This window comes from Mastigoproctus giganteus, chromosome 2 (genome assembly GCF_048544385.1).
Source record: "Mastigoproctus giganteus isolate SK-2022 chromosome 2, ASM4854438v1, whole genome shotgun sequence".
NCBI lineage: Eukaryota > Metazoa > Arthropoda > Arachnida > Uropygi > Thelyphonidae > Mastigoproctus > Mastigoproctus giganteus.
This window is the reverse complement of record NC_143576.1, coordinates 20158272-20182854: the sequence shown is the minus strand read 5'-3', so window position 1 is coordinate 20182854 and position 24583 is coordinate 20158272. Positions and strand designations below refer to the sequence as shown.

The window sequence follows — 24583 nt, the reverse complement described above, 5'->3', positions numbered from 1 at the left end:
TATATTAACGACGTTTTCTTTTTCCCTAAGTTAATACTACCAAAACATATAAATATTAATAGTATAACATTTACGAAAAAGCTACGTAATTATAAAACAAAATCTTAGCTTCCTCCTAAACATCACGAAGGAAAATGTTGAAATAAGAAACTCTCTAACCTAGACTAGGCACATTATAGTCTAAGCTGCTCTTGTGCCAATAGCTCTAAAACAACAACAACCCATTCCATGGTTAAGAAATGGGCAGCAGAATTTAAATGAGGAAGGAAAAGCCTGGAAGATGACTCACACTGTTGAAGACCTGTAATGTACATTGCTCCAGAAGTTGTTGACAGTGTGCATAATCTGCTGATGAGTGAGTACACTGCCAGCATTGAATGTGAATTTGTGTACCACATAATAACACAGGCTCTTGCTGTGAAAAAAAAGGTATCAGCACGATGGGTTCCAAAGTTGTTGACAGCAGATTGAAAACTCATAGGTTGTCAGGTGAACGTTTGTATCGTTTTCAAACAGATCCAGCAAATTTTCTTGCAAAGTTTCTGACCATGGATGAGATGTGGATCCATCACTTCAGTTGTAGACAAATGAGCAGCCCAAACAGTAGAAATGCAGCATTTTTCCACCCCTATAAAGAAAGCCAAGTTGATTCCTTCTGCTGGAAAGGTGATGGCATTAGTTTTTTGGGCTGCCGATTTAGTGTTGCTAATGGATTACCTTCAGAAGTGCCAGACAGTTAGTGGTATGTTGCACAGATCTTGCAAACCATTTGCCTGAAAACATCAAAGACAAATGACATAGAAAACTCAGCAAAGGAGTCTTGTTCCACCTGGACTATGCTCCCACTCGCAAGTCTGCCATTGCCATGACTGCACTTCATGAGTGCAGTTTTGAAATCGTGTCCAATCCTCCATATTTATCAGATCTAGTCCTATCGGACTTTCACCTATTTCCTAATTTGAAAAAAATATCTGCCTAATGTCATTGCTACAGTAAACTGTGTGGACAGAAATCATGCGATACCTACCTATTAGCTGGTAGGGCCCACCTTTTGCCCAGATAAGGACAGTCATGTGGCGAGGCATTGAGTCCACTAGTTCATGAAAGTGTTCCACAGGTAATTTTCCATCCATGCTTGCTGCACCGCTGTCCATAATTCCGTTGCATTCCTGGGTGGAGGATCCAAAGCTCGCATGGACCTTTCCACAGCATCCCAAAGATGCTCTACAGGATTCGTGAATGGGGAGGCCATTCCATGGTGGTAAAATCTGTGGAATGCTCTTAGAACCATGTTCTAGTCACCACGGCTCTGTGGGGAGACGCATTGTCCTGCGGGTGCACGATGACCATGAAGAGATGCAGAGATGGTCTGCAAGGATGGACATGTAACCTAGACCATTGAGAGATGCGTCTAGACATACCAGGGGGTCCCAATAACATGTGCCAGTTGAACACACCCCAGACCGTTACCGACCATCCACCTGCCCGAACAGTTCCTTGTAGACATGAAGGGTGCATAGCTTCATGCAGTTTCCTTCAGATATGCACTTCTGGAGGGTGCATATCTGGTGGAAACTGAATAAAGCTCGAAACCGCTCGAAATATCTGGAAACAGGACTTATCGGACCAGGAGACCCGTCTCCAATCATCTAAGGTCCAGTGCCGATGTTCTTTTGCCCAGTTGAAGCGTAGAGTCTTGTATTGTGGTGTTAGCAATGGGACTCTTGTGGTTCAGCGGCTCCCATAACCCATTGCAGCCAGTTATCACCTGACGGTCTTGGTGGAGACATTTCTGGCAACTCCCTCCTCGAAGTCAGTGGCGATTTATGCCACTGTCATTCTCCAGTTAGCTGAAACAATGCGAGACAGACGTCGATGGCCACATTCTTCCACCACCCTTCTGCGCCCACAGCGCTATCCAGGATGAGATGTTATTCTGGAAATGGTGTATTCCCGATACACTCTTGATACTGTTGAATTGGGAAAGTGTAAATTTCTGTACCACCTCTGTGATAGAGTGAGTGACCCATGTCTGGCACCCACTATCATCCCTCTTTCAAAGTTGGTTAACTCACGACGTTTATCCTTACTGACATCGAATTACTATCTGTGGGAATGCAGTGTACCAATATACCTGCCAAGCGGTGGATGAACCCACTGCCTGACAGGTAAACTGCAGAGGAGAGGGGTGACAGCTTCACGTTGCCCAGGAACTAGGTATCCCACGAATTCTTTCCTTTCAGTGTGTATGCCTTCCTGGTGGCCCAAGAGAAAACTTTCAGTGATGTAAATGCTATGATTATGATGTCATATTGAAGGCTATCTTGTTAGGGTTCTGTTACAGTATTGCTCTTCATTGAAACTGCATCTTCCCCACACTATATGAACCATTAGCAACAGAAGTGTAATTTTTTTAAGTGTTGCAAGCTAAGTTTGTAATGCTGAATGCTTTTTGTGAATCCACTGTAGACATGTGGATTAGAATTGGGGGTTAAATGAGGTGTTTTCATCTGATAAGGGACATAGTTTTAATCATTATTTGTCATGGGCAGTTGACAGAGTGGTAATATTTGACAAATATTTGCCTAATGTGCAGTTTTAGGTTTTCTGAAAAGAATATTTTTTCTAATTGAAAAAGAAGGAAATTTTAATTTCCTAATTTAAAATCTGATGCCCTCAAAATATATACTGATACACAATACAGGTATTTCATCAGGGGACTACACCTGATTATGTTACAATGCCTGCGCTTCTAAGCTTATCTGTATTTGCCGAAGAAAAGGGAACTCAAAAATGAGTGTGAAAAAAAAAAATAATAACTAAAAGCAGGGCAAAGTAGAACTTCCACAAAAATAGGTAAGGTAGTCCCAATGCAGTGTTCGTTTAAAGCATAAGTAATCAAAGAAAAATAAGAAGGAAAATACAATAGAATCTTGTTAATACAAAGTTCAAGGACCTAAATTTTCGCGTTTTGTAATAACGAGGTCCCCCAAAAGTGTCAAATTTTTACCTTTATTATTATTATTTTTTGGCACATACTAATATCTAAGAATAATAATAATATCAAAAATAAATAAATAATAAATTAATTTAAATTAATAAAATAAAATAATTAAACTAAAAAATAATAAAAACAAAAGCCTTGTCTATCAATAAAGTAGGATTAACACACTTTTTAAAGATTTCATTTTATTTGTAAAATAAACTAAGCGAAAAGCAATTAACAGAAATGAAAATATTGCACAGTATATATTTTGATATATACAATATTTTAGTATCACAGTAAAAGAATTAATCTTAATATAAAAGGAGACATACAATTTATTAACTTTTTAATAAATTAATCTAATTTAAAGAAAGAATCCAATGTTGTTTGCGCAGTTTTAGTCCTATTTGCATTTTTAACTACAGCACAGACATTATAAAATGCAATAGTTGTTTCTTTATCAACGTTACTCCAGGCCAACATGTTCTCTGTTATGCTCAATTTTTAAGTAATAGGTAAAAACCTAATACCTTTTTGTAGGACTATTAATCTCTCAATGCTCGCGATTGAGCGTTGAGAGATTAACAGTCCTACTAAAAAAGTATGAGGTTTTTACCTATTACTTAAAGATTACTATAATAATAAGACATATTGGGCTCCATAGCTCTTTTTAATATTTTTAATTATGCTCAATGCATTTTGGACATCTTTTTTAGATGGTAGTGTGTGTTTTGTTACCAGCGAAAGTTCTTCACTTTTGCTGGTAACAAAAACATCATCATTTTGCTTGATGCTTAGCAGCTCTTCTGGTGTTGCGTTGCTGTGGTAGAAACTACATGTACATTCGCAAACTCTTTAAATTTGCCAACAAAATCCATAGCTCCTTCAAATTCCCCCATTCCTTAATGTTGCTACCACAATTATATGCTGGACCATGTTTTTCGATGATATTCTCTCCAAAGCCACTCTTTCTGAAGCAGTTGATTATTACATTTGATGTAATACTGTCCCAAGCAATAAAGATTACAGATAGCATCCAAGACATTCCAGTTTGGCTGCAAATTTTTCCCTCCCTTTATGTTGCAGATCAAGTACCTTATCAGGCGGGCTCTGTATGCTCTCTTGACGTTATAAATAATGCCTTGATCCAGTGGTTGCATTAAACTGGTTGTATTGGGAGGGATAAAAAAAAACAGCCATATATTTGTAAACTTAAGTGTCTCTGTAGAATGTGCTGTATACGACAATCTAGAATCATCAAATTGTTCCTTTTTTTTTTCTGAAGCCATTCTGTCCACTTTTGATAACCAAGACTGAAAAATTTTGACTGTAAGCCAAGCACTTCTATTGGCCACATAATCAGATGGAAGTTGGTTAACTTCTTAAAAACATCTTGGTTTGGAAAACTTACCAATCACCCGTAAGCGTTTTGTATTGCCATTTGAATTGCAGCATAACAGAATGAATCTTTGTTTACTTAATTTTACCCCATGACAAGACTCTCCTCAAACAGCAGATGTTTTGTTTGGCAGCAAATTATAAAATAAACCTGTCTCATCAAGATTAAAAAAATCCTTTGCCTCATATTTTTCAAGAATGGACCATACAGAACACAGTCAGTCTGTAGCCTTTTCTTTTTCAACTAATCCAGACTCGCTGCAAACATTTCTCGAAACCAAGTTATTCCTGTCTTTAAATCTTTGGAGCCAGCCACTGCTGCATTTGAAGTTGCCAATTCCGTGTTTCTGAGCCATATAATTTGCCTTTTCTTGCAAAATCGGACCTGATATTGGCAAATTAGATACATGCATTTGTTGGTACAACTCAAAAGGTTTTGTTTTGAACCAAGAATTCGTTTCCTGTTTTTTTTTTTTTATCGCTGCTCCAGTGTTACACAGTTCTTCAAGTTTTTTCGGTTTTTCATTATTGTAGATGAAGTAGATAAAGGGATGTATTCCTTTGCAAAGTCCATTTTGCTAAGTTCAGTCCTATCAGCCTCTTGTATAATTTTCAGTTTAATTTCCAGGCTCAATTCCATCAGTTTACGTATTGTAACCATAACACTACTAGATGAGATTTAATATAAACAAACTTTAAATTAATTTAAAGACACAAGTTCTGAAAAAGACATCAGCTCAGATAAAATGGCACAAAAAATAGATTACTGTATGGTGTAGCAAAAGATTCTTTGAACTGGCATAACAATTGCAACTGATCTTAGTCCTGTGGAGAGTGAGGGAGTGTATGTAAGCAACTTAGGAAAAAACTGTTTATTCTTTTGTTAATTTAGCATGATATTTTTCAGAATGCACTTATGTTGTAGCTACTATAAACTGGTTTTGTTCACACAAGTAAAAGATAATGACATAATATAGAAAAGGTCATAATTAGTAACAGTAATGGATGCATGTGATGCAAGAAAGCAAGCGTATGACCTTATGTAGCATCAGCCAAAAAAAAAATAATAATAATAAATAAATAAATAAAAATAACAATTTTGCACATTGATTCCCTCTAAAAGTTTGTCCAGTTCCTTCTTGAATTTCTTTAAGCTATCAACTTCCACAATGACAGATGGAAGTTTGTTCCAGCAATTAACCACCCGCTGGTTAAAGGCAAATTTCTGCACATCTATTCTGCAACTGTCTTTCCTCAATTTGAATTTATTCCCCCTCAGGTTCCTAATCTGAGTGAGCGGAAGTATCCCGTCAGAATTCAGCATGCTCAACCCAATCAAGGCTTTATACACCTCAATCACATCACCTCACAGGTGCCTAATCTCCAGCCACTGAAATTTGCAGAACTTAAGCTTTTCTTGGTAAGAGGACCCCTTCGTGCCCTTAGCCAATCTTGTCACCCTTCTCGGTACACACTCAAGGAAATCTACATCCTTCCTAAAATTAGGCCTCCAGACCTGTACACAGTTCTCAAGGTGTGGCCAGACCATTGCCTTATACAAAGAGATTATCACCTCCTTTTCCCTACTAGCAAAATTTCTGAATATTATTGACAATGCTGCATGACCTGCTCTGGCAGCCTGTCTGCATTGCTCAGAAAACTTCATATCTGACTGCACAATTACTCTCAGATCTTTTTCATTTTCTACCACCCTAAGTGTAATCATACAGTTGGTATGTTTCTCTCAGATTACTTCTACCCATATGCAGTACTTTGCATTTTTCAATGTTAAACTTCAGTTGCCTCTTCTCAACCCATCTGACCAAATTTTTTAGATCCTGTCACAGTAGCATACTGCCATTACTGTCATTAACAACCCTGCCAACTTTTGTATCATCTGAAAACTTCGACATTAAGCCTGATATACATTCATCAATAGCATTGATAAATATAAAAAACAGCAATGGGCCCAACACTGAACCCTGGGGGACTCCACTATTAATGTTAGTTCATGAAGAGCAGCGTCCATTTATTACTACTCTCTGTCTTCTCTCACTCAACCACCCTTTTATCCATTGTAGCAACTTACCCTTAATACCATACTGCTCCAATTTGTACAGTAGTCTTCCATGCACAATGGTGTCAAAAGCTTTCCTGAAATTCAAGTATATGATACCAGAATTATTTTTTGCATCCAGTTCCTTTCTAACCACATCATAGTATCCAATCAGATTTGTCAGACATGACAAGACTTTCCCTTAACAAGCTGATGCTGTGTCTGAATTATTAATGCAGTCTTGTCTAGATGATCCTGCAATGCATCTTTAACCAGTGACTCCATTATTTTCCACAGAACAGAAGTAAACTAACTGGGCTGTAATTACTCATATCACCCTTAGATCCTCCCTTTGTGAATTGGGGATACATTTGCACATCTCCAGTTTATGGGGACTTCCCCTGAGTTCAAGGATGCGCTCCTAATATTGGCTAATGGTTTGCTTACTTCCTTTGCTACCTCCTTTAATATAACTTGATAGATCCCATCCATCCCAGTTTCCTTATGTTTAGCTTCAACAATTTCTCTTCCACTTTGCTCTCAGGTATTACAAAATTATTAAGCTTCCTATTACAGTTTATAAACTTCTGTCATTTTCCTTCCTTAATAACTCGTCATGTGTGAATGTAGATGCGAAATATTCATTCAAATTATCAGCTATCTGAGCAGGATCAACAACAGTCGAACCATCGATATCAAGTGGACCAATCTGATTCATCCCTTTTCCTTCTAGAGTTTATATAAGTAAATAAGCCCTTGCTGTTTTTCTTAGAGGGGCTTAGAGGGGAACAGATATCCTATGCGTTATCAGACACACAGTCTAAAACACTGATGGATCGAATATCTCTCTATTACAGAAGATTTAGGAGAAGTCTCGTTGGCCTGCCTCCCTAAAATCCACTCATGCACACCTTCTCGATGGTAAGCTCTGTTACGTCACTTAGGTGGCAACGAACGTGTAGAGTGGTTCTCTTCAAGACGCCTGGTCAGCATGAAGAGGAAAAGACCAAACCTTACAACATATGACAGCACAACAAAACAAATGGCCCTCAGTCCCCAGCAGTTTTCACTTCCCCTCTTACGGCAGCGAGAGGATCAGAGTGGAAGTAGAGGGTGCTAAGAATCTCTGGGTATGACCAGGCTGCCATGCATGGAAACTTAACTTGGCCTGTGACAACGTAAGATCACTCATCGGTGAAGACAGGATATTAGAGCTGGAAAAGGAATTAGAAAATGTGAATTGGAATATCATCAGTTTGGCCGAAACAAGAAGAAGAAATGAATCACTTATAAGTTTATCAAATGGAAATCTGCTGTACACCAATGGAAACAGTGAAAGGAGTGAAGGTGGAGTTGGGTTTCTGGTCCATAAAGATTTTAAAAACAACATTTTGGAATTCAAAAGTACATCACCAAGGGTGTCAAGACTAATACTCAAGATTTCTAAGAGGTACAAGCTAAAGGGTAATGATTTATGCACCAACATCGAGCAATGATGATGAAGAGGTTGAAGAAATGTACACCGAAATTTTGACATGGAAGAATCCAAATGGTTTAACAACTAATGAAATCGACTTCATCCTCACTAACAGAAGATATATTGTGAATGATGTTACCGTCCTGAATAAGGTAAATGTTGGAAGTGATCACAGAATGGTAAGATGTACACTTGATATAGATGTAGGAAAGGAAAAAACTGACTCGAGTAAATAATACAAAGGACTTTGAGATAACAGAGGAGGAGAAAAAGCAGTATGTACGGGAACTTAAGAACAAGTTTGAGCTTCTGCAGACTGCTCAGGACCAAGGTATCGACGAGGAATATTACAACTTTCTGAAAGTGATAAAGCCCAAGAAACCTATAGGGAAAAAGAAATCCAAAGAAGAAAAAATTAGTCAAGAAACTTGTTATGATGAACCAAAGGCAAAAAATGAAGAGCAAGATAAATACTGACAAGGAAAAAATTGAGTATACTGAGTTATGCAAAGCCATTAGAAAGAGACTCAGAGAGGATATAAGAAGATTTAACACAAGAAAAGTAGAACAAGCATTAAGGGAAAACAAAGGATTTAAATCAACAGCCATGAGCAGTAATACATAAAGACAAATGATACTGAAACTGAAGAATAGCGATGGTGTACTTATAAACAGCAGAGAAGGCATAATTCAAATAGCAGAAGACTACTATAGAGAATTATACAAGGAGTGAGGGAATGATGCTAGCAGTGGGGAAGATGGATTGCAAAGCAGCAACACATACGACATACCCAATATTCTTCCTGATGAGGTAGAACATGCATTGAAGAAAATGAAGAATCAGAAAGCCCCGGGGGAAGATGAAGTTACTGTAGAGTTGTTAAAGTTGGGAGGAAGAGACAACACAAAAACGGCAAGGCTCTTCACAAAGTGCATTAGAAAAGGTGTAACGCCTAAGCAGTGGAATAATGCAATCATAGTTTTGCTGCATAAAAAAGGAAATAAATTGGAAATTATAGACCAATTAGCTTGTTACCCCACATCTACAAGTTGTTTACAGAGTCATTACTAACAGATTAGAAAGAATACTTGATGAGAATCAACCGAAAGAGCAAGCTGGCTTTAGAACAGGATTCTCAACTATGGATCACCTTCACGTAATATCACAGCTAATGGAGAAAGCAAATGAATATAAAACACCATTATGCCTGGCATTTGTGGATTATGAAAAGGCATTTGACTTCATACAGCATAAGGCAATGTTTCGGGCACTGGAAAGACAAGGCATAGATACCCCACATATTATGATTTTGAAGAAAATATATGAGAGTGCTACCTCCTTTATTAGACTAGACAAAGACAATAGGAAATTTAAAATCGAGAAAGGAGTTCGACAAGGAGACACAATATCTCCGAAGCTGTTTACTGCTGCCCTTGAGGAAGCTTTCAGAAGATTAGACTGGTCTCAGAAAGGAGTCAATGTGAACGGAGAGTACCTAAACCATCTACGATTTACAGATGACATTGTGGTCATAAGTCACGATCCCAAAGAATTAGAAGAAAATCTTAATCAGTTATGTATAAGGATTTTGGACTAAAGATGAATATGACTAAAACAAAAGTAATGATGAACAAGTGTGCCACAGAAAGGGAAATAATGATTGAAGGAGCAGTAATTGAAAAGATGGAGTCATATACTTATTTGGGACAAGTTATTAGTTGTAATAATGATAAATGGCTGGAAGTCAAGAGAAGAATAAATTTTGGATGGATAACATTCAGGAAATATAGTCACATACTGAAGAGCAATATCCCAGTTTGTCTGAAATGTAAAATAATGAACCAATGTGTACTCCCCACCATGACTTATGGAAGTGAAACTTGGGCACTCACCAAAAGAATGGAAGAGAAGAGAAGCTGAGAACTACACAGCGAAGAATGGAATGAATTATATTGGGAATCAGACTGTTAGATAAGAAGAGAAACACATGGATTAGGCAACAGACTCAAGTAAAGGACATTCTTATCAAAACTAAAGAACTAAAATGGTCAGGACACATAGCTCGAAGACATGATGACAGATGGACTAAGAAAATAACAGGATGGTACCCAAGAGGAGCTAGAAGAAAACCTGGAAGACAAAGGCAGAGATGGATAGATGAAATTCATCTATCCATCTCGGTGGATTGAAAATGGCTGATGATGATGATGATATTTTTCTTAGCATTCTTTCCAAAGATTTCTCATAATCTGCCTCCTTTCCATTGTGACTTGATTACAGATTAGCTTATATCTGTCATAGGTTTCGGTATCGCCTGATAATTTATATGCATCCTATGCATTTTTCTTCTCTGCCACTAGTCTGACTAGTTCATCTGATAAGTATTTAGGCCTAAACCTTGAACAATATTTCTTAATCGGTATGAAAAGCCTAGTTTCTTCCACGATTAGTTCCTTGAATGCTTCCCACTTAGAATTTCCTGTTGGTAACATCATCAATTGGTCCCACTGTACAGAATTTAAAAACTCTGAGACCACTGTAGTCACCTTTATGGAAGCAAAAACCCTTCCCTTTTTCCCATGATGATGATAATTAGATCTTTAAGTAAATCCCAATTGGTACACTGTGATCATTGCCATCTAATGGTTCCTTTATCTGCAAATTCTTATTGCATGAATAATCACTGCTGATAACCAGATCAGATCATATTACATTCTCTGTTTGCCTCTCGAACCTGCTGCTGCTGCTGCAGAAAACAATCATCCAATAAATCCGCAAAAGTCTTGCTAATTTGCGAGTGACCAACCCACAAGTTCAAGTCAATATCTGGGAATTTAAAATCCCAAATTATAACACAATCTGAATTACTGGCACATTCTATTTCTCTTTACAATTTACAATTGTTCATTGTACTCATTAGAATCATTAGGCCTATAACACACCCCTACTCTCATTTTTGCTTTCCCAGTGCTTATATCACACTCAACATTGCACTGTCCATCTATGTCAACTAGATGCACTTCCTTAGATTTTATGTTTTTCTTAATTAACAACATAACCCCCTCCTCCCTTCCTATCCTTTCTGTACACATTGTACTCCCAAATTCCAATTCTCCTTTCCTATTATCTGTGTAACACCATGTCTCTGATATCCCAACAATATCTGCCTTTGATGTCTTGACCAGCACTTCAAATTCATCAAATTTATGTACTATACTTTTAGCATTGGTGTACCTTCAAGTACACATGCACCATTTTTATTCTTAGTTACCCTAACATCCCATTTATTTATTTGTTTCATGATGACTCCCTCCAGTCCCTGAAACCTCCAACACCCCACCGTCCAGGCCGCTGCTCTTTCTAATTGAAGCAGTGCAAGAATCACTTTCATCTCTGCCTGCGGCTAGTTTTAACCTTTTAGTCAGTAAATCTTCCCAAGCTAGCAGTTTTTCGACCCACCTAATGCTGCCTCAATAGCATCAGCAAATACTCTTGCACCCCTTTTATTTATTTAAGTGTATCCCATCCCTATAGAAGCAGTCTCTCCTGTTAACAAGCACAGAAGATGGTGAGAAAATTTTTACCCCATGAGCCTTGCACAATATCTTCAGGGCCAAATTGATTGACAAGGCTCTCATCATATACTCCCTCCTATCATGTCTGGACAGAATTGCAGACACTTTGAAATTTAACCTTAACTCGCGACTTTTTTCCTGCATTGACCCATATTTATTAGGTAAATCTGCAGATCTCCTACTCTTAATATCATTAGTGCCAACATGTACAGCAATATCACGCTTTCTGCTGTTAAAAGATAATATCTATTCTACAACATCAACAACTTTTGCATCTGGCAGACATACCCTGGTCCTATTCTACCTATTCTCTTTACACAATATATTACCATTGTCCCTGACAATAGAGTCACCAACAATAACTAACTCCTGTGGATCCAGTGCGTTATGTCTTGGAGATTGCCTCTGTATTGCCTAATGCACGAGTGAGCTCTGGTGTTGAGTTGGACAGCTGAGAGCTTTATGGATCCCCCGTTTTAATACCTTCAAGGGCATCTACCCAAACTCTCATACGCTCCCATCAGAATGCTGAGTGCAATATTAGAAGAATATGCACGAAAATTTAGAGTGCAATATTAGAGGAATATGCAAGCAAATGTTATAAGGCAAGGGAATAAAGTGAGGTAAGGGAGGGAATGAAAGTATGAAAGTGCATATAATATCCAAGGTCGCGGGTTCGATTCCCGCCTCGGGCTTGGATCAAAGTACTGCAAAAACCTTGGGAGGTGCAATATGGCCATAGAAGCCGATGCGCCAACAACTACCAAATCAAAAAAAAATCAATCAAAAGCATATAATATAAAGTGAAGATAGTGAGTGGTAAATAAAAATAAGAATGTTCATATTGCACTAATAGCTTTACGAACGAGAAAAAGGAAGAGCAGAAAGGAGAAAGATAAAACCAGAGAAAAGAATATTAAAAAGTACTCGGGCCTGCTAGGAGTGTAAAGTTCCAACCTTTTTAGAAAGGACCCTGGCTAAGCGAGTGTTAGTAGAAAGGGAAGCTAATATCAACTACTTGCAAAGTAACAGTTTGTAAAAAGTTGTTAATTAAGAAAAACTGAAAAAGAGCTGAATAGAGCTGCAAATAAAAGAATATAAAGAAATATATATATACTTGCAAATAAAAGAATATAAAGAAATATATATATACTTGCAAATAATATAGTAAAAAATAGATACTCATTATTTCCAAGTAATGAGTAGTATATGATTAGTAGACAAGTGAAAAACAAGTTCTTCACTTGTTTTCAAAACCTGTGCTCCTGAACTTATTCCTGTTCTTTGCCACCTTTTTTTCACTTTCTTATTCCAAAGGTATTTTTCCTTCTGTTTGGAAATTGCCCATATTCCCCATATCTCATAAAGGTCTTCTAAACAAGCTTCCATCTTATGGTTTGTGAAATGTTTTTTGTAATTGGTTATCCAGTTTTCTCACTGACCGCTCACTGAGGGTGATGGTAAATGACTCACTCTTCGTGTATATGGACAGAGAGCCATCTTCCATTGACTGGAAATCCTATCCATAGTTTTTCTGATGATAGCACATTGAATTCCACTTTCCAGTTTGAGAAACCTCACCCTGCTCAATCAGCTTCAACTTCTCAAATATCTGCTACCAATTCCTTACATGCCGATCTCCAGGTAATTGTCCAGTGGGGCAAAGACAACTTAGTTGATTTCAATCCTTCTAAAACTCAGTCCTGTCTCGCAAAAGGGATTCTTCTGCTTCTATGCTTATCTTTGGTGACACTGATTTCTAGGCAAGATGATATCTCTCTTTTGGGGATTACCTTGACTTCTAATCTCTCTTGGCACAAGCACATTACATATATTGCTTCCTCTGTATCTAAAAAACTTGGTTTTCTCTTTAGCTCTCGGCACTACTTTTCTTCCAAACAGCTGTTCACTTTGTACAAATCGTAAATCTGCTCTACCATGGAATATTGTTCCTAAATCTGGGGGTGGTGCCAACAAAACCTCTCTCAGGCTTCTAGATTCCATTCAGAAGAGGGCAGTTAGGTTAATTAAAGACTCATCTCTAACAGAGTCTCTCCGCTCTCTGTTTCATAGAAGTAATGTTTCCGCTGCATGCCTTTTCTACAGATACCTTGGGCACTGTTCTTCTGAATTGGCTTTTGTAATTCCCGCTCTCTCTTTCAAAACAGTCCAAACACCAGCCAACATCCATTTTCTGTCCAACTTCAAACTAACTGAACCAACTTTTCATCTTCCTTGTTTATTCATTCAACTGCCATTTTCTGGAACAACCTTCTTTCATACCTATTTTCTGAAAATTACAGTCTACAGAAATTAATGTCAACAAATATCTTCTTTCGTCTACTCAACCTCCAAGCTATGCATGGTACTAAGTACTATAGGTTCTAATACCTCTCGTGTTTGGCGTTTTCATATTTAAAAAAAAAAAAAAAGAATATTATCGTTAAAGCAGGGAAAAAATATTCATCGGAGATATATAACTGCAGATAGTGCAATCTGGCAAACACACATGTATGTGATAGAGCACTTTGAGAGAATGCGTGGAACTAGCAATAATTTATAGTGAGATGCGGACATGAAAGAAAACTATAGAAACTATAAAAAGAGGGCACGATTAGTGACCTCTATAGTCACTTCAGGTTTATTATGTATGCAAAGTTATACAAGTGAAAAGTAGGAAAGGAGAATGCAACATATCACATAATTATAGTGACAAGTAAATGAATAGAAAGGTTTCGGAAGTCTAGTATTTAATAGAAATACTATGCATGGCCAGGTTCTGTAGATAAAAATTAAATTAAGAAAAGGTCCAAGGATGAAATAATAGAACATAATTCAGACATATATTAAGTATGGAGTGAAAAGTTTTTGATAAAACAGCTGGCAAAAAGCTCCTAACAATTTCAATATTTAACATAAGAGAATGTGAGATGATAAAATATCAAGGACAACATGAAATCCTTAGGTAAATTTTGACAAGAAGAGCTGACTGAAGTTCAAATGGGAAAATTTATGCTAAATCTACAGTAGTTTGTTTTGTTATTTGGTTTTTAGGAGCATTAGCAACTAACGCCATATTTCTCCGGGGATATGCGGTGGTCATTCCCTGACCTTTCCACATCCTCTGTATTTTGTGGACATGGGCTCGAACCCTGGTCTAATCAAGAAGCTTGTGCTACGCACTGCTGCTGCTGCTGCTGCCCACCTGGCTACGGAGGCGCCAAATCTACAGTAGTGCTGGAGAATGTAAAAAGGTAGATTCAATACAGTATATAAAAGTTTTGTAAAATCCAAAATAGAATTGGAAGTGAACATTGTCTAGAAGATAAAAATAGCTAGAGGGTAGCTGTTAATAATTCTAGTAGTTAGAAATGAGTAGATTCAACAATGACAGAGGAGAATAACAGCAGAATATAAAAGATGACATGTCATGATCATTGTGAAATCCCTAGGTGAACATGTCCAAAAAAATCTGACTGAAATCAAATGGGAAAGGTAATGCTGAATCAAAGTAATGTGCTGTAGACTGTTTGATGATAGCTTCAAAGTCAGTATATAAAAGCTTTAGTAGTTCAAGATATAAAACACTACATAAAATGAAGAGAAAGTTATGAAGATGTTTTAAACTTGGTATATAAAAGTCCTTGAAAATACAATATATGAAGTGAGGAACGTGTTATATAAACGAAGAAGGTAACTAACCAAACTATATTTGCTGTAATATCTAAATGTATAGTATGACATGTCAGAATGATAGTAATTATAAACAATTCCATGAAAGATCTTATTAAAAACAAAGAAACAGTTTATAAAGGGCATAAGAAACTTAGAGAGTAAAGAAGCAATAAGATCATTCCAAAAGAAGTCATGTATTCACTCTCCCAGTAGTGGAAATATCACCATTAAATATTACATCTATACAAATACGCATTAGTACTAACCAAGCTGAAATAAATTAAATCCAAATTTATGTTCAATAAACTGAGCAACAATATTAAAATTGTAGTTGATAAAATGAACAGAAATATTGTTTCTTATCAGTTTGGTGCATAGCTGACTTAAGGAATTGTGAATAATATTTGGTTACTGCATATGTTAGCAAGTGTGATGATCTGAATAAAAATAATGTTTTTATGTACTTTAATAGAAATATTGGAATTCCAGTTGGTGAGGTAAATAATATTAAAGTTAAATTTACTTCTTTTATCAAATAGACCTATATTTTGTGGATGAGAAGTATTGCTTAGGGTAATATTAAGATCAAGGAAATTGGCTCTTTGATTACCTGCGTTCTCTTTATTTAATGAGTTCGTTAGGATATATTGCTTTAGCTATAGGTTCAAAATTTATGTTTAAAATATACATACTAAACCAAAAGTGACTATAGAGGGAAGGATGTGACATCCTTCCCTCTTTTTAATAGTTTCTATAGTTTTCTTTCACATCTGCATCTTACTATAAATTATTGCTAGTTCCAAATATTCTCTCAAATGTGCTATCGCTTTTTTGTCTGTTTGTCAGATTGCTCTATTGGCAGTTATATATCTCTGCTGAATATTTTCCCATTGTTTTTTCCCTCCTTAACGATATACTAATTACTTGTGTGTACAGAGAAGGGCAAGAAGATTGGTGAGGGGAATGAAGGGGGTCCTCTCACCAAGAAAAGGCTTAAGTTCTGCAAATTGCAGCAGCTGGAGACTAGGCGCCTGCAAGGTGATCTGATTGAAGTGTATAAGGCCTTGAATGTATTGAACACGCTGAATTCTGATGGGATTCTTCTGTTTGCTTAGATTATGAACCTGAGGCGGCATAAATTCAAATTGAGGAAAGACAGTTGTGGGATAGATGAGCGGAAATTTTCCTTTAGCCAGCGGGTGGTTAATCGCTGGAACAAACTTCCATCTATCGTTGTGGAAGTTGATAGCTTAAATAAATTTAAGGAACTGGACAAACTTTTAGAGGGAATGGATGTATGAAATTGGGGTTTTTTTTTTTTTTTTTTGGCTAATGCTACATAAACTCATGCACTTGCTTTCTTTCATCACATGCCTCCATTACTACTTATACTACTACTGCAACTTTGGGCGTCTTCTATTTTTTACTTTCTTTTTTGCAAATATAGATATTTATTTATATTCTTTTATTTGCAGTTCTGTTTGGCTCTTTTTTTTTGGTTATATATTTTCGACACTTTCAAAACTCCTACTTTGCAAGCATTTGGTATGAGCTTCCCTTCCTGTTAACACTCACTTAGTCAGGGCCCTTTCTAAAAGGTTGGGACTTTACACTGCTAGCTTGCCCAAGTACTTCTTAATATTATTTTCTCTGCTTTTTATCTTTCTATCTACTTTTGCTCCTATTATCACATTTACTTTATACTGTAAACACTTATTTTAATTTTATTACTGTTTTACTTCTTATTTTTCTTTGATTACTTATGCTTTACAACGAACACTGCATTTGGATTACCTTACCTATGTTTGTGGAAGTTCTACTCCTTTGCCCTCCTTTTAGTTATTTATTTTTTTTTTCACGCTAATTTTTGAATTCTGTTTTCTTCCACAAATACGGATAAGCTTAGAAAAGCAGGCATTGGTACATTATCAGGTGTAATCCCCTGATGAAATTGTGTATCAATATACAGGGTGATTCAGGAGGGATAGTAAATATTTTGGAAGGTTATAGTATCAATTATTCTGAGTAAAAAAGTTAATATAAACATCTGCCGAATTCTCAATGCATATGGAGATACAGCTGTATGAAACTGTCATGCACAGCTGCCTGAATCAGATGTGACCAAGAAGCAGTTATAACCTTGTTTGTTGTTTGGTGTTAAGAATGCAGTTAAGAAATGTTGTTTGGTGTTAAGAACATCTTCACACATGCTGAATATGCCGATATGGTGTTTGTCTATGGTTTTTGTGGTGGGAGTGCTATTGCTGCTTGTAGAGAATACCGTTGATGGTTTCATAACCTCAGAATACCGGATTAAAGAGCGTTTACTAGTGTTTACACTAAACTGCGTGAGACTGGTACAGTTCCCAGTGCTCATATTTCTTTTGAATGTGCAAATGAACAAAATGTGGATGAAATAGACTACTATTAGCACATGAACAATTTCTATGTGTATCGATGTTCCACAGACAAGAGTATGGCGAACATTACGTGAGCATGGCTTGTATGCGTTTCACATACAAGGCATGCAACACCTTCAACCAGGAGATGATGCCCAGTGATTGGAATTTTGTCGGTGGGTGAATGCTAATTGCTGATTAATTCTATTAATATTGTTCAGCAATGAAGCTACTTTCACCTGTGACAGTATCAACCACACCTGTGATTCTCATGGGTGGTCGGACGAAAATCCACATGCCACTGTATAAACAAATTTTCAAAATCGCTTCTCTGTAAATGTGTGTGCAGTATCATCAACAATCAGTTGATTGGGCATGTTGTGTTACAAAATTGTCTTACCCATTTACCTAGAATTTCTAGCAAAACGAATTTCCACTACTATTAGGAGATGTTCCTTTGGCTACAAGGATTGATATGCACTTTCAGCATGATGGAACTCCTGCAAATTATACCCATCTCGTAATACAATATCTAAATCGAATTTTCCCTGAATGATGGATCAGCCGCGGTGGTCCTTTTCATTGGCCACCAAGGTCTCCAGACCTCACTCTGTTAGATTTTTGTTTGTGGGGATGGATGAAAAACCCAGTATACAAAGAATTGCTCGCTCACATTTTGGATTTTTCTGCCCCATAAAGGAATGCCAAGACGACCTTAGAACAACACGTCATATTACCACAAGAGTTGCAAAGTGCATTGTGGTTGACGGTGGGATTTTCAAACATTAATTGTGAACTGTAAAAAAATTTGTCAATGAATTGTGTTTTGTATCATTCAAAAAGTCATTAAATACAAACAATAAATAATTTATCTTTAATACGATTAATGACTTTAATAAGTCATTTATCTTTAATAGTTCTTTAATACCTCTCATGTGGCTTTGTGCATGCCAGTTTCAAACAGCTGTATCTTTGTATCCATTGAGAATTGGACCCATGTTTATTTGAACTTTTATTACTCAGAATAATCAATACTATAACCTCCCAAAATATTTACTATTCCTCCTGAATCACCCTGTATATTTTTAACTGCCATCAGATTTTAAATTATGTAATTTTATTCCCCTCCCCTTTAGACTATTTAACTAAATTATTCTACCTTTATCTGATGCTTGCTTTTCCTTTACATATTTAACTAATTACATTTGCTTTTCAGTTTCCTTCCCTCTAATTGGCTTACCAATCGAGCCTATAATTTGATTTAATTCATCATATCATATAGGATATTCTCATTCTTTCTATCTATTTTCCACCTTCAGTACTTCCTTTTTCTTCTATCCTTCTCCTAAAAGTTTTGGCATTTTGTGTAATTTAGACCTCCATCTACCTGCTTTTCAATAGTTTTATTACTTCTGCCATGCACGCACACACACACATTTATACAGGGTGTCTCAAAAATATTGGTACAAACGTTTAGGGGAGGTAGGTAACATTGTTACCTACCTCCAAGAAAATTTCTACCAGAAAATTTCTGGTTTACTCATTCAAGCAGTAGTCGCTGCATGAAGAGCATGTATCGATATACGAACTGTGAGCTGGCAGACATGCACCTAGTGTATGGATTAGCAGAGGGCAATGGACGAGCCGCTAAACGAATTTATGACAGACATGTACAGACACATACATGTCTGTCATAAATTCCCAGACAGACATGTACCGGACCACCATTTTTTTGAGCGTGTGCATCAAAATTTGTGCGATTATGGGTCATTTAGAGGTAACAGGAGTAGTGCGGGCAGACCACGTTCGACGTGAACTCCCACCATGGAAGAAAGTGTGTTGAATGCTGTCCAGAATAATCCTACTAACAGAACATGTGCCGTTGCCTCTGCCTTAGGAGTGTCTCGTTGCAGTCTACAGCGTGTTTGGCACGACGATTACTTACATCCCTTTCATCTCCAAAGAGTTCAGTTACTGCTCCCCCAAGATCATCCTGCACGTGTGGCTTTTGCACAGTGGTTTCTCCAAGAAAGTGTTCAAGACTTGAATTTTCCAGCCTATGTTTTGCTCACGGATGAGGCTTATTTCACTCGAGAAAGCTTATTCAATCAGCACAATGCTCATATGTGCCCCCATATGGCACAACATCGCTTCGCAATAAATGTGTGGGCAGGTATGGTCGGTGACTGCTTAGTTGGCCCATACCTGTTATCGTCCCGCATGGACTAAACTAAATATCGGATCTTTCTTGAACAAGTTCTACCAGGGTTACTTGACTATGTTCCAGCAAATGTGAGACGCAACATTTGGTTTCAACATGATGGGGTGCCTGCCCATTATGGAAGGTGTGTTCGTGACTATTTGAACAGGCGTTTTGGGCATTGATGGATTGGCCATGGTAGACCTGTTGCCTGGCCCCCACTCTCACCTGATTTATTGAGCCTTGATTTCTTTCTGTGGGTGGCCCTCAAATCTATTGTGTATGAATCGCCTGTGGAGACGGAAATGGATCTCGTAGCGAGACTCGTCTGTGCTGCTGCTGCTATTGTCAAAGAAACTCTAGGTGTGTTCGACCATGTCCGCCAATCCATGCTGCGTTGGTCACACATGCATCGCGTTTCATGGTGGAACCTTCGAGCATCTGTTGTAACATCATAAAATGCATCCATCTTGTACTCCATTGTTAATATTATGTCAAATAAATGTTTGCCACTAATTACTATCTTGTGTCATTTCTGCTTCTTGTGCCCCTGCTACTACTTTCCCGTGACGTTTCCGGTTATGGGTTCCTATGCGATTCGCATTCCTTTAGATGTTACCTACCTCCTCTAAACGTTTGTACCAATATTTTTGAGACACCGTATATACCCACAGTAATTAGATAGTATGAATCAGAGCTGTAATAACTCAATATGTTCTACGTTGATAATAATATTAGTAAATAAATAAGAGGAGTTAACCTCAATATAGTACGTGGAACACTTCCGTATGATACCCTCCAGAAATTAAAACGGAAAAAACGAAAAAATCGACAACTTACCGGAACATTAAAGTAAAATATAAATAATTAAATAATCAATTTAACACAATTCAAAATCAATTTAAAACAATTAAAATTCAAATTAACGCAATTAAAAGAATCTAACGAAAATATTCAAAACGATTTTCCTTCCTTACTGGAAAGAAAGGAAAATCGTTTTGAATATTTTCGTTACTTTTCCTTTCTTTCCTTACTGGAAAGAAAGGAAAATCGTTTTGAATATTTTCATTAGATTCTTTTAATTGCGTTAATTTGAATTTTAATTGTTTTAAATTGATTTTGAATTGTGTTAAATTGATTATTTAATTATTTATATTTTACTTTAATGTTCCGGTAAGTTGTCGATTTTTTCCGTTTTAATTTCTGGAGGGTATCATACGGAAGTGTTCCACGTACTATATTGAGGTTAACTCCTCTTATTTATTTACTAATACCAACAGTAAGTGGCGGTTCTAGTGATCACTGGTTTCCGCTTTAGAGAATCAAATTTCAAAGAACCGATTCAAATTGAAAAATTGCACTACACTTTCATCGTTCATTAAAATCACATTGTCGGTTATAAGAATCAATTTTGAATACCTCTGCGATATTTTTCTAAAGCACATTTCTAGAAGCCTCAACCATAAAATAATTATAACAATTTGCAGTTTTCGGTTTATTGGGCCTTTTTGTTTGTACAATATGTTAGAAATGGGTTATTTAAAACATATATATATATATATATATATATATATATATAATATATATATATATATATACACACACACACACATATATATACACACAAGTTAACATATGTTAACTTGTATTAACAGAAGAAGAAATTGTCCTGTCTATTACTGATTATTTTGCCATGGAGGAGGAAAACGACGATGAACCCAAATGAATTTCAGTAACAGAACGGCAAATTCGTGAAGCTATAGCCATCCTGATGAGGGTGTTGGAAGAAACTGGTGCAAGTGATCGTGAATATAGACTGTTATACGTTATAATGCATTAAGGGCTTATGCTTCAGGCTGCGAGAGAATTAGACCGTACAAATTAGTGCAACTGCATCATATCAGTACATAGCCAATTCTGAATTAGCAAATTATTTGCAAAATCGGTATCGTTTAAGTCATACCTTAATGCATAATCGTTTAAGCCTTAATGCATTATAGTCTTAATTCATCTTATACACCATCAGGTATTTCTCATATTGTGGAGTTATACTTCATAACTGTTTTGCTCACCCACCGAAGAAGAGCCAAATAGCCCTGAAACGGTGCCGTCTGTGTGGTATCCACTGAGAATAAGTAACAACAGTCTTCTACTTTGGGTGAAGCCTTACTTATTCGAAGTAGTGCAATGTATGGCAACTCGTCGTGAAGGTATTCACAATATGAGATATGACTTAAACGATTCTGGTTTTGCAAATAATTTGCTAATTCAGAATTATGATGCAGTTGCACTAACTTGTACGTAGACTGTTATGCAGTATTGAAAAATCTATAAATAGGCTTTGTAGTGATAATTTAAAGCAATCTAAAATAAGTGACTATTTAAAATTATAATTGTATTACAAAGTGTTATGTTTAATTAATATGATTAATATGTATATTAATTAAGCTATGTATGTAAGTATAAATTTATTTTTATTTTGCCAACCTGTTGATAATATTCTTTTGATTTTCATGCATCATTTAATTGGTAATAAAGTGTAAATTTGTGCTTTATATCTTTATTTTTATAGTCTGTGGATAATATTTGTCAATTTTCGCTTATTAGAATCTCCATTTATTAGATTTGAATTCAATTTGCAAAGGTGTTCCGAACTCAATTTGCAAATATACCCAGTGCTTACTGTATGTATATATATATGTATATATATATATGATGCTATAATAATAAAATTGTGCCAAATTTTATTATTGCAAGCAGTACCTTCACAGGCAGTGGAAAATCTCTGGCACAACCCAAGATCGAATCCTATACTCCAGAGCAAGAGCTATGTTCAACAGACTCAAGGCATCAGCAATAAAGAGATACACCGATACTACCTTGTCTAAAGGAAAAGCGCCATACTCATCAAGACACAGTTGCATTAATTCAAATCTTGATCTAGATAACTGGATGAACTACATTTCAAGATTCAAAACCAAGTCCGCTTCTGCCGAAATCCCTCTCCAAAACTCTCAATTTGCTGCTACTGATGACCTCTCCATAATTTCCATCACAAGACAGCAACTGATATATGCAATTAACTCCCTGCGTCCATCTAGTACCGCAGGCTGTGATAAGATACCTCATTTCATAATTAAATGCCTTAGCCCCTATATCCTAGATGCATTACTCTCAATCTACAACTCAGTTCTTTCCACACGAGTTTTCCCTGCTCAGTGGAATGAATACTCTGTGAGGCCACTACCTAAGGTTAAAGCACCAACAAGCCTAAAAGATTTCAGACCAATCTCAACTTCTTCCACCCTCCTGAAACTTCTAGAAAAGGCACTTCTTCCAGCATTAAACAAACAGCTGATGCCACAGAAGCTGAAACAGTTCCATTTCGCAGTCGAAAATAGATCCACCATAACAAACCTCATGGCCGCACAGATATCAATTCTTCAAGCCTTCGAAAATAAATCTGAATTAGCTATAGTGTACGCCGATATTGAAGCTGCTTTTGACAGTCTAGACGTCACAGCCCTTCTCAGTCTTCTACAATTCTTCTTCAGGATTAATGGAGACCTTCTAGCTTTCCTCACCGCCTTATTGAAGAATAGAAGTGTCCACCTCACTTTGAAGAAGACCCACTTTACAAGAAAAATCAATGCAGGAGTCCCACAAGGTGGTGTCCTGTCTGGCCTTCTTTTCTCAGCCATTCTGATTCCTTTTATGCGTCTTCGTGATGATGCTATGATATATGCCGACGATATAAAGTTTCTGACCTTAATCCCACCGTCTGCAGACCCAATGGCAATTACGTCTTCCATCACAGAGAATTTGACCGACTTTTCAACTTACTTGAAGATGTTTGAATTAAACCTTAACCCTTCAAAATCTGCAATAATGATATACTCATTGAAACACCAACCAACAATAATTCAACCTTCAGTTTTAGGTACTCTCATCCCAGTAGTTACCTGCCATAAGGATCTCGGTATCTATTTTGATCCGAAGCTGAAATTTAATGTTCACACGGAATACCTCCGGAAGCGATTTAACACCCTACGCTGGAGAGCGAAACAACACCTACTTCATTCTAATGATGCCGCAACCACTACCAGATATCTTCAAGCCACTGTTTATCCGGCTATTTTATATGCAGCTGAGATCTGGGCATCTGCGTCGCCCTCTCTTCAAAAACCAGTGTTCTCGTGTGAATACTGGACCCTGAAATGGGCCACAAATAAGCATCGCCGACCCCCTCAATTGAGAACAACTGACATGGCTGAGCAGCTAAATGTACCCAGGCTTCCGAGGTTAATTGACAGCAGGCGTTTAATGACCTCAGTAAAAATGTACACAGGAGTGATAAACGCCCCAAACATCTGGGATTTCTGTCAGTGGCACAATCCTCCGCCATCCTTGAGGTCAGAGCCCACACTAACCTTCAAATACAACCGGCTGAAACTGTGTAGTCGGTTCTTACCTGCCCAGGCACTCCCCAAAATTCAGGCACTGCTCCGTCTTGGAGTCGACCTACAAAAAATGGCTACCGACTACAAATACCGTCACATGCTCCTCGAGTGGATTACATCGGTGGAACTGGGATAACTTCCTCCATATGACGTTCAGTCCTCATATTTTCATTATTATAATTTCATTTTTACATGTTTAATTTGTGTAACTAATGATTTCCATGTAATGGTAAAAAAATGTTTTGCCAATTAATCTCAATATTATAATGTAAAACTCCTGGCCATATGTCGCCATGATGAGTATTATTGTCTCTAGTACATGTCCTGTACTTATCAGCAATAAAGAATTTATTTAT

General features: G+C 37.0%; 1 protein-coding gene across 1 annotated transcript in view; it reads left to right on the top strand.

The window, feature by feature from the left end:
* LOC150089197 (tyrosine-protein phosphatase 10D-like) overlaps positions 1-24583 on the top strand; it is a 315903-nt gene that overhangs the window by 123557 nt on the left and 167763 nt on the right. The window lies entirely within an intron of this gene.